The 12,971-nt window shown below is 48.0% G+C and overlaps 1 protein-coding gene across 1 annotated transcript in view; it reads left to right on the forward strand.

Annotated features, from left to right (window-relative positions):
- The first annotated feature begins 12,728 nt into the window (after window positions 1-12,728).
- The window catches only part of NT5C2 (5'-nucleotidase, cytosolic II), a 93,888-nt gene continuing 93,645 nt past the window's right edge, over window positions 12,729-12,971 (forward strand). The window contains exon 1 of the mRNA XM_045024792.1: window positions 12,729-12,777. The gene's annotated coding sequence lies outside the window, so the exon portion shown is untranslated. The remainder of the gene's footprint in view (window positions 12,778-12,971) is intronic.

Here is a 12,971-nt window from a genome sequence, read left to right on the forward strand (position 1 = left end):
GTTCCTGATTTGAATTGCGCTGATAACATCTCTTTGCAAATAAATCTATTTGCCCTTCTGTAGCCCATCTGAAGATCTCAGGGCAGTAACTAGCTGAGCTTCACAATACCCCAGTGCGGGAGGGAAGTGATATGCAATATAAATGGATCACTCCACCCACCACTGAAATGCAGCTGTTTCTGGGGTGGAACACAGCAGCTATTAGCTGAAATGGAGGTGCCAGTTGGGAATGGATTGCAGATCCATTGGGCCAGAGATCTCTATGGTGAGTGACATAGTCCTTTCCCAGCATTCTCACCCACCATGGCATCCAAAAGTATATTTTTGGACACCTGTCCTTCCCCCTTTCCTCTGTGCTAGTCTGCACCAAAGTGAACACAAAGCAGCTTCCTGCCCTTATAGACAGCTGAATCCTAGAGATTTAAAGGTGCAATATGCATGGAACAATGGTATAACCGTTATCTTGCTAAATACACTGGAGAGATTTGTTGAGTTGCACCAGGGAGGGAATTGGTCTCATCTCTTTTGGACCTCACAATGCAGAAACAAGAAGTAGCTTAAATCTTTGTGATCCTCATTGTACAAGGTCCACCTGGTTGTCCTGCTAGCTGCAATCCATCTGGCTCTGCTCAGTGTCTGGTTTTGTGATGAAAAGGCAACCTGCCTCTTAGCTACGTATACCACAAATGGGACATGCTTGTCTCATACCATTTTCAGCACACCATTAAACAAATGCACTAGGTACATGTTTCACCACCTGGCTTCAGTGCGGAAGAGTCACGTGGGAAGGGAATGCCTCCCCTGGTTGCAGAACTGGCGAGTGATGAAAGCAGAAAGTGTCTGCTCAGCTGCTGCCAGCAGCTTTCCAGTGGCTCAGATAGAAGTGAGTGACACCATTTGGAAAAGAAAGGTTGGGGTTTGTCTTTATGACAAGCAAAACCTTTAGTGCATCGGTGATACTGGAAGCAAAGATAAGTATAACACAAATGAACACACAAAATGACACACACACACATATACAAACACACTGTTCTAGATACATAGTTAAACACACAGACTTACATAGGCGCTGATTGTCGCATACAAAGATGCACAAAGCCATGCAGACACAAACAAAAGCACACAGGCATGTTCACAAGCACACAAAGGGACAGGCACACAAACATAGACACACAGAAACTTGCAGACGCACACACCCAGAGACGCACACACAAAATCACACACCTACACAATTGCTCACCTGCCCCACAGGTTCCCTTGTGTGGGGTTTTGTCTCAGGGCTCATTCTGTCTCCCCTTCTGTTCCACATGGATGTGAGGGACCTAAGGTAGTTGGTGCAGTGCTCTGGCGTTTGTGTGGATGGCCTGCAACGCTATGCCTGCTTTCCTTGTTATCCCAATGACGCAGCTTCCTTGCTGTCCCATGGTGGATACCACGGAGTCCTCTGAGGATTGCAAAGGGTGGGAAGTCTGGGATGTTTGGACCTGTAGGTCAGCCAGGGCCTGCAGCATTTGAGTTCGCTGCCTGAGAAGACCCATTATGTTCAGGTGCATCTCCCCCTCCTTTTCCTGGGCCTTTCTCCTGTCTGCTGTCTCCTTCTCCATGCTGACATGTCGGCCCCTCCAGGCCCTTTGGTCGCAGTCTGATGCAGCACCAGCTTGCAGGATCTCACTGAACACGTCATCCTGAGTTCCTATTCTTTCTCCTCCCCAGGGTCAGGATTCTGCAGGGGTGGAGGGGGCACCCTGCAGAGCTGCAGCATCAGTATCAGATGATAAAAACAAACAGATGCATCACTGGATTTATAGTCACAAGAGAAAGGGAAAGACGAGTTTCAAAACTCCCTTTGCATATTCCTGTCAAACTTTGAATAAGACGTGCTCGTTAACACGAGAGCTTTGGAGTCCCATGCCACAGCATCCCTCTCTAGCCCTGCCATGGTGAGTACAGTGAGCCAGGGGCAGGGTGGTGGTGGGAAGGAATTTCAGTTGCATGGCAGTGAACATTGGCACTATTTGCACAGGCAGTGGTTATTTGAGCTTATATCTTACTCCGGAGGATAACCAGGGCACAGAAAGCCCACTACGATGGGCGTCTCAAAGCTGCCCAGGCCCCTATGTTGCTAGCCTGTTTACTGCAATGGTGCCATCTGAATTCACCACAGAGTGGCATGGGAAAGTGCCCTACTGTGGAGGAAGGAATAAGGCGACCATCCGTAGAAACCGTCGGGAGAGGACTGCAGAGTGTCTCCATGAAAGTTTCATCAAGATCTCTCAGAAGGATTCAAGGGACAGCCCTGTGTACATAAACAAACTGCTCTGCATGGCCTCCCCGCTCCCTGCCAAACCCAATGGGGGAATGGAAAGCAGATAACTCCACCTCAGTTTGTTGTACCACTACTTCTTGTATGAGTAAAACAAGGAAAAGTCAATACCTATGTCTTGTTAGCCTGGGGGTGGGCTAGGCGCTGTCTCTAAATTTAAACATTGTAAAGAAAAATGCATTCACATGCTTACCCAAGGCGCCTTCAAGCCCAAGCCCTGTGGGTCGCAGGACATCACGGTGGCCGATCGTGATGCTGGGGAAGGCACCTCTGAGTATACAGTTACAATCAAAGTCCTGTTAAACTCCCCCGTGCTTGGCTGCTGGAATTGACTAGACTGCAGAAGAGTCTCAAACAGGTCCTGGCTTGTGGCATAGCTTGTGGCACCCCCCCTGCTGCCCTCCTCCCCACACCCCGCAGTTCATGGCAGGGGCCTCTGTCTCAGGCTCCGGGGAAGTATCCACTGTAGTCTGTGAGGTGCTAGGAGGGGGTCTTCGCTAAGTATTTCATGCACCATGTTGTGAAAGCGGCAGGTCTGGGGCTCGGTGTTTATTACTACAACAACAAAAACAGTTGAAAATTGGTGCAAAAAAACTACTAATTTTTCTGGGTAAATATTGGGGTTTATTTTGGTGGACGGAAGGACAGATTTTCATTTTCTTCCCATTTTAGTGTGTCAAATCTTTAAACCGTTGTCTGCTAACAGCTTGAAATGTGTACGTAGTGGGCGTGAGATTCATCAGTTTGTTCAGATGTGCATGTACTTCAGAGCTTGCATGTGTCCCTGTTTGTTTACTTTGTGTATCTTCGAGACTAATACAAGCCTTGCTTCAACAGGCAGCTTTGCATATACCCAGACTAATGTATTATCGTAATACAGATATCTCGTGCAATGCATTGTATTTTCCCAATAAAACAAGTTTTTGATATTTATTTTAATGATACAAAAGTAGGGTGAAAATTGGGGAAAAAATAACTTTTTGTAAAACGTGGGATTTTTTTTCAGTAAAAATCAGTTAAAACTGAAAACAAAGGGGCATAGCTCAGTGGAGAGATTCTAGCGGCTAGACAGCTTTGCCACACACACAGGATCCCCCTCTGTCTTTTAGTGCCCTGTGATTTCCTGTTTCACTTCCCTTGCTTGCACCAGCCTCCCTCTCCCACACTAGTGAGGCCTGGTCTACACTAAAAAGTTAGGTCGAAGGAAGCCACCTTACATCAACCTGTTAATGTATGTGTCTACACTACCGGGTCCTTTACGCCGACCTAAGTCACCTCTAATGTCAACTTCTGTAATCCACCTCTGTGAGAGGTGTAGCTCTTAATTTTATTTTCATGGGTCGACTGCGAGGTAGTGCAGATGCAGCGTTGGGTAATTCGACTTAATTGGCCTCCAGGTATTGTCCCACAATGCTCATCTGTGACCGCTTAGCAGATCGTTCTCAAGTCTGCTGCACTGCAGCCAGGCACACAGGAAACAGCCCCTCCCCTGCTAAAGCCCCAGGAATTTTTGATTTCCCATTTCCTGTTTGATCAGCACTGGGAACATGCCAGCTTGAGCACAGCTGATCGTGGAGGCGACACGCCCCAAACGTGCTCCATATCGCTGTGTGGGGAGAAGCATCTGTGCAGGCAGCGCTCCAATCCGGCAGAAGAAACGCTCACACCTATGCGAAGATCGCTCGCGGAATGGGGGAGAAGGGCTACACGAGGGACACACAGCAGTGCCATGTGAAGATAAAATAACTTTGCCAACCGTAGCAGAAAGCAAGGGAGGCGAACAGTCGTTCTGGTAGCTGAACCCCACACATGCCGGTTCTTCAACGAGCTGCATGCGATTCTTGGGGGCGACCCTACCAGCACCCCCACAAGCAACGTGGACACCTCATAGGTGTGTGAGTCTAGGGACAACAAGGACAACGATATGGTGGGTGAGGAAGAGGAGGAAGAGAATGGGAGACAAGTGAGCGATGGATCCATTCTCTTTAAGAGCAAGGAAATATTTTTAACCCTGGAGCCCTGTGCGTCGCAGGACATCATGGTGGCCGATCGTGATGCTGGGGAAGGCACCTCTGGTGAGTATACAGTTACAATCAAAGTCCAGTTAAACTTTAGCGGGCACCCACATTCGGTGGTATTGCATATTTACTGTGAAGAAAAAGCGAGGTGCTGTGGTTCTCTGCTTATAAGAGGCCGCTCCAGCTATGCAGAGGGTGGCCCCCAGAAAAGACTGTTTATGTGGACTGGGATAGCCTGGGAATCCTCCATGGATATCTCTAGGAAACTTTCATGGAGGTACTCTGCAGTCCTTTGCAGAAGGTTTCTGGGCAGGGCAGTCTTATTTCTTCCACTATGGTAGGACACTTTCCCATGCAACTCCCGAATTAATTCTGTGGGCATCATTGCAGTACACAGCATAGCTGCATAAGGACCAGGTCTATACCCAGATGCTTGCAGCATCTCCTTCCTTTTGCCTCTGTTATCCTCAGGAGACTGATATCACATAGGGTCCCCTTGGGGAAGTTCTCATTAAAAGTGCTCTTACAAGAAAAAAAGGGTATGTAGACCCACCCAGCCCCCCACATTCCAGATGGCCAAACCACATGGCTGCTAATGTGTCTTTACTGTGCTTGGCATGGGTCATCAAGTAGTTTAAAGTGGCTGATAGGGGACTGGGGCCCCATAAGAGAGATTCCACAATTTGGGAGTGAAAACGTTCCCCCCGCCCTGCCTCTGGCCCCATTTGTGGTGCTATGGGGAAGGGCCATTATTCGACTAGCTACCTCTGCTCCCGACATGAGCCTGCCATAAACTTCATTAAAAGTGGATCACCCATTGTGATGTTGCCCTCCATATGATTATTATGAAAATATGCTAATGAGTGCGAATATAATATAACTGGAATATGCTTCATGCAAAAGATCTCTTGTAAGGTACCATTACAAAGCTTATAATCTACTGAGTGTGGTCATCCTATTTGTATAAATGTATCATTCTTGTATCTGAAACTAGAAATATGAAATATAACTCTGAGGTCCTATCGTTATTATTCAAAGCGTGGGCTATTAATGGTGGTTTGGAATCTTGATGGCTCCCATTAACCAGGACAATTGACTGTGGATGGCTCTGTTTGCTTGCAAGCCTTCCTGTGAGTCAGGCCGGGAAGAATGAAGGCTTGGGGTCTCACAGGACATGTGATCATGTCACCTGGTACTGGAATCCATCTTAAACCTGGGGCTTTTCCATTTAGAAGGAGGGATGGGGACTAAGAGAGACAAAAGATTCCCACCTTGTGCAAAAAGCTATATAAGGGGGTGAAGCAGAACAAAGGGGGCTGCAGCCATGAGAAATCCCCTAGTTACCACCTGAGCTGGAACTAACAAGGACTGTACCAGGGGAAGGGGTTGGGCCCAGACCAGGAAGGAGTCTAGTCTATGAAAGATGCTTATTGGAACATCTTTGAGGGTGAGATTTACCTGCATTCAGTTTCTTAAATGTATTAGGCTTAGACTTGCGTGCTTTTGTTTTATTTTGCTTGGCAACTTACTTTGTTCTGTCTGTTATTACTTGGACCCACTTAAATCCTACTTTTTACATTTAATAAAATCATTTTTGTTTATTAATTAACCCAGAGTAAGTGATTAATACCTGGGGAGCAAACAGCTGTGCATATCTCGCTATCAGTGTTATAGAGGGTGGACAATTTATGAGTTTACCCTGTATAAGCTTTATACACAGTAAAACGGATTTATTTGGGGTTTGGCTCCCATTGGGAACTGGGTGTCTGGTTGCTAGAGACTGGAGCACTTCTTAAGCTGTTTTCAATTAGGTCTGCAGCTTGTGGGGGACGTGGTTCAGACCTGGGTCTGTGTTTGCAGCAGGCTAGCGTGTCTGTCTCAACAACACAGAGTACTGAAGTACCAAGCTGGCAGGGAAAAGAGGCTTAGAGGTAGTCTCAGTGCATCAGGTGGCAGTCCCAAGGGGGTCCCTGTGACCAAACCCGTCACACCCATGACCCAGGCAGGCCTACTCACCATGGCTGGAGCAGCAAAATGGCACAATGAACAGTTACAGATTCTGATTATGTTATGGCTTGCACCTGGTGTAATAAGGGTTTGTTTGTTTTTAATGAAAATGGCCTTGCTATGGAAACATTTTATTAATGTACAATGGCTCCTTATATTTTTTCCCATTACTGACAGCTGCAGATGTGTCCTTCGGCATGTCACCAACACCTGAAAGCAGACTTTCGCTGATTAGAAGGAGGAGAAAGAGAACGCAGGAGGACATGTTCACCGAGATAATGAATGCCTCTGGGACAGTTGACACAGAACTGAGAGCGTGGAGGATTTAATTGTCCGAGAAGTTAGACAAGGACATGGAGAGCAGGAAAGCTTCCAATGAACAAGAGCGTGCAGCACAGGATGAGATGCTTCAGTTTATGAGGGACCAAGCAGACATGTTGAGGCGTCTGGTTGAACTGCAGGAACAGAAGCAGGAGGGTAGAGTCCCTCTGCACACCCTGGTGGACAGCCAGCCAGCATTGCCTGGCACAGAATCACCCTCCCCTAGTTGCAGGAGGGTGTAAGAAACAGAAGGCGCCCATTCACAGACCTTTGATGGTCTGGAATGTGGTGTTATGTTACACAGCTGAAAATGTTTCTCCCGTTCCAACTTTACAACCTCTTTTCCCCAAGGTTACCTTTTTTTTTTCTGTCCCCTCTCTTTACTTATGTTTGTTAAATAAAGTAAATGGATTTGAGAAATAAATGTTCTTTACTGAGTAGAAGCAGTGGGCTTGGGCGGGGGCCTGGCTTTACAGGGCAGATGAAGGTTTGGGAAAGCACAATGCAGACAAGCAGCTCACATTACTGTGACTCATTATTGAAATGGCTTTTCAAAGCCTTGGGATACGCAGCACTCCTTGCTGTGCTCTTCTTATTGCCCCGGTGTCTGGCTGCTCAAAAGTGGCTGCCATGCAATCTGCCTCAATTGCCCACCTCTGCGGAAAATTTACCTCCTTTTTTCAACAGATATTATGGAGCACACAGCAGGCAGCTATAATAACCACGTTCTCTTCACTAAGGTGCAACCTTGTTAGTAAACTTCTCCAGCGCCCTTTCAAATGATCAAAGGCACATTCAACCACCATTCTGTACTTCCTGAGCCTAGAGTTGAACCATTCCTTCCTGCTGTCCAGACAGTGTATGGCTTCATGAGCCATGGGAGCAAGGGGTAGGCTGGGTCCCCCAGGGTAACTATAGGTATCTCAATGTTGTCAATGTTCATTTTGTGGTCTGGAAAGAAAGTCCCAGATTTCAGCTTTTTGAACAGATCCGAGTTCCTAAAGATGCGAGCATCATGAACCTTTCCCGACCATCCTACGTTGATGTCAGTGAAACTCCCCCTGTGATCCACCAGCGCTTGCAACACCATTGAAAAGTATCCCTTTCGGTTTATGTACTTTTTGGCAAGCTGGTCTAGTGCCAAGATGGGGATATACGTGCCATGTGTTGCCCCACCGCAATTAGGGAACCCCATTGCGACAAAACCATCCACTATGTCCTGCACTTTTCCCAGACTCACTACCCTTCATAGCAGAAGTTGATTAATGGCCCTGCACACTCGGAGCACAGCAGCTCCCACAGTTCATTTAACTACTCCAAATTAAGTATCAGAGGGGTAGCCGTGTTAGTCTGGATCTGGAAAAGCAGCAAAGAGTCCTGTGGCACCTTATAGACTAACAGACGTATTGGAGCATGAGCTTTCGTAGGTGAATACCCACTTTGTCGGATGTAGTTGCATCCGACAAAGTGAGTATTCAGCATCCGACAAAGTGGGTATTCACCCACGAAAGCTCATGCTCCAATACGTCTGTTAGTCTATAACAGGGGTCTCAAACTCAAATGACCCCGAGGGCCGCATGAGGACTAGTGCATTGGCCCGAGGGCCGCATCACTGACACGCCCCCTTGCTGCCCCTGGCCCCGCCCCTGCCCTGTCTCTTCTCCACCTCCTCCCCTAAGCGCGCGGCTCCCCGCTCCTCCCCCCTCCCTCCTGGAAAGTGCTAAGCGCCACCAACAGCTGTTTGGCGGCTTGGTGGTGGGAAGCGCCTGGAGGTAGGCAGAAAAAAAAATGAAGAGTAATATAGTAGTATAGTATTAAAATATAGTATGCTATTAAAAGTCAATTTATTAACTTTTTTATTAACTTCTTTAACTGTAATGTGAAACGTCAGTGCTAATTTTGACAGTCATTTCATTTTTGGCCACTTAGCTGGCAGCGTTTTGCATCAACCAGAGCATCAATATTAGGTTTGATATCCTGAGACGAAACCAATCTCAGTGTTGCTTGCAAATGTTCATCAGCGAGCCTTGACCTTAACACAGATTTGTTAATCTTCATGGAAGAGAAAAACTGTTCACATATATATGTACTTCCAAACATTGCCATTATCCTTGCAGAAGCAGAGAATAACATGGGAAATCTTTCTTGTGAAAGAAACCTGTAGAATTCTGGAATTCCAACATCTGTATACTTCTGCTTCAAAATCGTGTCGCACTGAAGCTCCACTAACTCCATCTGCATTTCCTCTGCAACATTGTCAATTTCAATAGCAAATGGTGTGGAAAAAAGTTGAAAATGTGGTTCAAGTGCCTTGAAATCTTTAAACCGCACATCAAACTGTGTAAGTTAGAAATGATCTCTGCATATTCTTTCAAGGATTTGGGTTCAACTTTTCCTAAGGAATTCAGAGTTGAGAAATGGACCAAATTGCCAGCAGTCAGCTGTTTCCCCCATAAAGTAAGCTTGACTTTGAATGACTTAATACTGTCATACATCTGTGTTATCACCTGTTTTCTACCCTGAAGTTTCAAGTTCAGTGCATTCAGGTGATCAGTTACATCTGTTAGAAAAGCAAGGTTGCAGATAAAAGTGGAATCAGCAAGCTGTGGAACCTCCTTGTTTTTCATTTTCATGAAGGAATCAATCTCCTCTTTAAGTGCAAAAAAATGCTTCAAAACATTTCCATGACTCAGCCATCTAACTTGAGTGTGATACAGAAGTTCCCCATATTCACTGTCCATACTTGCTAGAAAAGAAGTGAACTGTCTGTGATTCAGCCCTCGTGCATGTATAAAATTAACAGTTTTAACAACTACATCCATAACTTCTTTCATTTGTAGACTTTTACTACACAGGGCTTCTTGCTGCAAAATACAATGTATACTGGTGAAGCTAATTCCTGGTATATTGAGGCTGTTCAGTTTGGTCTTCAATAATCCAACCACACCAATGTTTTCAGAGCACATTGATGGCGCACCGTCCGTAGCCAAAGATACGAGTTTGTTCCATGGCAGCGCAGCTTTTTCAATGCACTCTTCCAATCCTTGAAATATGTCACGTCCCGTTGTGGTACCCTTCAGTGGCATTAAGTCTAGCAATTCTTCAGTTATATTCAAATTGCAGTCCACACCTCTAATGAACACTGCACACTGTGCGGTATCTGATACATCTGTACTCTCATCAAGAGCAATTGAAAATACTTCAAAGTCTTTTGCCATTTGAATCAATTGTTTTTGCACATTATCAGCTAAATCCGTTATCCTGCAAGCAACTGTATTTGCAGACAAGCTTATGCCTTCAAAAACTTTCTTCCTATCAGGACATAAAATTTCACTGGCCTTCATAAGACATTCTTTTATGAATAAGCCTTCTGTAAAAGGTCGCGATGATTTAGCTATCATTTCGCTTATCACAAAACTTGCTCTTACTGAATCTTCGCTAGACTTGTTAATCCCTGAAAATAAATTTCTTTGCTTGGCAAATGCTGCTTTAAGTTGCTGAACTTTTTCCTCTCGGATTTTTCTGGTGAATGCATCATATTTTTCACGGTGCATTGTGTCATAGTGCCGACGCACGTTATACTCCTTGGGAACAGCAATCGTTTGCTGACAAATAAGGCATTGAATTTTATCTTTTACCTCTGTGAAAAAATATAAATTCTCCCATTTGTCTTGGAAAACTCTCTTTTCTTCCATGAGTGTTCTTTTTTTTGACGAAGTCATTTCCAAGCAGTTTTAATAAATATATACACTCAGTAATGCACCTCACTCAAAGGACAAAACACGCACTTAGATTTACTGCCTAAGGCTCTGGGAGGGAGTTTGGGTGGGGGAGGGGGTCTGGAGTGCAGGCTCTGAGCTTGGTGCAGGCTCCAGGCTGCGGCAGGGGGTGGGGGTGCAGGCTTTGGGACGGAGTTTGGGGATAGGAGGGGGTGCAGGGGTGAGGGCTGTGGGGCTGAGGGTGAGGGGTTTGAGGCATTGGAGAGGCTCGGGGCATTGGAGAGTCTCAGGACTAGGGCAGAAGGGCAGGGGAAGGGCAGCCTGCCCTGGCCCTAGTACAGGGGGGCGCTAGGACCCTGCGGCAGCAGGTGATGCCGGAAGCCGGCATAGCGGAGGAGTGGAGTCAGCGTGAGCTCCCGGGCAGGCTCCCGGGCGGTGAGGGGGCAGCAAGTGGGGGCCGGGAGACACTGGGGGGAGGCGCGTGGGGGCGGCAGGTGGGGCCAGGGGAGAGACCCGGCCCCAAACATTGGGGAGCAGCGCGCGGGGAGCTTAGGCACAGAAAATAACTCGGGGAGGAGGGCGGGGGTGAGGGGAGTTTGGCGGCGACAGGAAGTAACTGGGGGAGCTCCGCGGGCCGCAGGGAAGAGCTCCGAGGGCCGCATGCGGCCCGCGGGCCGCATGTTTGAGACCCCTGGTCTATAAGGTGCCACAGGACTCTTTGCTACTCCAAATTGATTCCCCACTGACCAGTAACTGTCTGGCATTGCAAGCTTCTAAATAGTGATCTCCACTCGCTTCTCCACTGTCAGAGCAGCTCTCATTTTTGTGTTGCTGAACTGCAGGGCAGGGGAAAGCTCTGCACAAAGTTCCTGGAAGGTGGCCTTCCGCATTTGAAATTTCTGCAGCCATTGCTCGTCATCCCATACTTGCAAAACGATGGAGTCCCACCAGTCAGTGCTTGTTTCACGGGACCAGAAACGGCGCTCAACAGTGTGCAGCTGCTCTGTGATTGCCAGCAGTAACTGAATTTTTTTTTCAATGACTTGCAAGACATCCCTATGTTCTGCACGGTGGACCGTACTTCAGCTCTGGAAATACTGCAGGAGAAAGCACGAGATGTTTGAGATGCTCACAGCAAGTGTGCACAACTGAGCAGGCTGCATGCTTCTGGGGTTATGGCGTATGTGCAGCGGTTTTAAGGCGCAAAAACCACTGGGTGTTTGCCATTGAGCACAGTGCATCATGGGATGCTGACGCAATGTTCCCATTCTCCCCAGAGACAATGTTTTGGTCCCAAGAGACATTGCACAAACTTCCCAAAACACACTGTGGGATATTGCACTTTGGGATAGCTACCCATGATGCACTGCTTTGTGCATCGATGCAGGCACTGCTAGTGAGGACACACTCCATGGAGACAATGAGCATGGTGTGGCCATGTACAAATCGACTTAATTAATTTGGAGGCGCAAGGTCAAATTAGATAAAGTTGACTTAATTTTGTAGTGTAGACAAGCCCTCGGATAAACATATGCGCACCCCCTGTGTTAACCAACCCCATCGACTACTTCTTACTTACCTCATGCTACTGTATCATCTGTTCCCCCATAATCATTCCCGCAGGCAGCTGCATCTTTCATCCAGGCCAGAGAACGTGCAGCTTTTGATATTTGACAGCATCTCTCATGCACAAAAGAACCAACCAGCTCTACAGCTGCTTGGCAAAATGATTGTCCCTGATTCCAGTGCAATGGGGCGGCCAGCCTGGCACCACCAGCCCTGGTTGCAAAGCCATTGGGATGGGGAGACTGGTATCGCCAGCTCTGATTGTTAATGTCACTGAGAAGGGGCACCCTGCACTACCAGTTCTGTTGCAGTTCGGGGCGGGAGGGGGCATCGGTTGCAAGGAGCAAAGACTATTCTGCAGACGCTGAGCAAAAGACTAATGAAACTGCAGAAGTGTAGCGGCACGTTTAGTCCAAGCGGAGTGCTCCAAGCACTGTGTGAACCAAGGGTGTGATTGTTGCAAAGGGCTGAATGAATTACATCATCTTCTGCACTTAGCCCCCAGCCTCCATTCAATTTGGGGCTGATCCTGGTGCCACTCCCTAGATCACCCTCCAGGTGCCTCCAGGAGAGGTGCTGGAACAATTTGTATAGTGGGGGTGTTGAGAGCGGCTGTATTGGGGGGTTGCACACTCTCCCCGGTCCCTGGCAGGATCCGTGTGCGGCTGTATTGGGGGGTTGCACACTCTCCCCGGTCCCTGGCACACAGGCCCCAGTCCCCGGTCTATTGGCTACGGGGCGGGGCTTCTCTCGCGCCTGCGCAGTGTGGCGGCCCCCGCGCTGCAGTTGTGGTGCGGTTTATTTCTTCGCAGAGCGGCGGAAGGTGAGTGTGGCGGGGGGGAGCTGGGAGTCCGGAACCCGCCGCCGCGAGAACCCTCCCCCCCCGGGAGTGTCCGAGGGCAGGAGCCCCCCCAGATCCCCCCTTGCGCGGGCAGCGCCCCCCACCCCCCTCTTGCGCGGGGGCAGCGCTTCAGGGCAGAACCCCCCACGTCCCCCCCATCCCTCCTTCGCGCGGGC

This window comes from Mauremys mutica, chromosome 7 (genome assembly GCF_020497125.1).
Source record: "Mauremys mutica isolate MM-2020 ecotype Southern chromosome 7, ASM2049712v1, whole genome shotgun sequence".
In the NCBI taxonomy this organism is placed as follows: Eukaryota; Metazoa; Chordata; order Testudines; family Geoemydidae; genus Mauremys; species Mauremys mutica.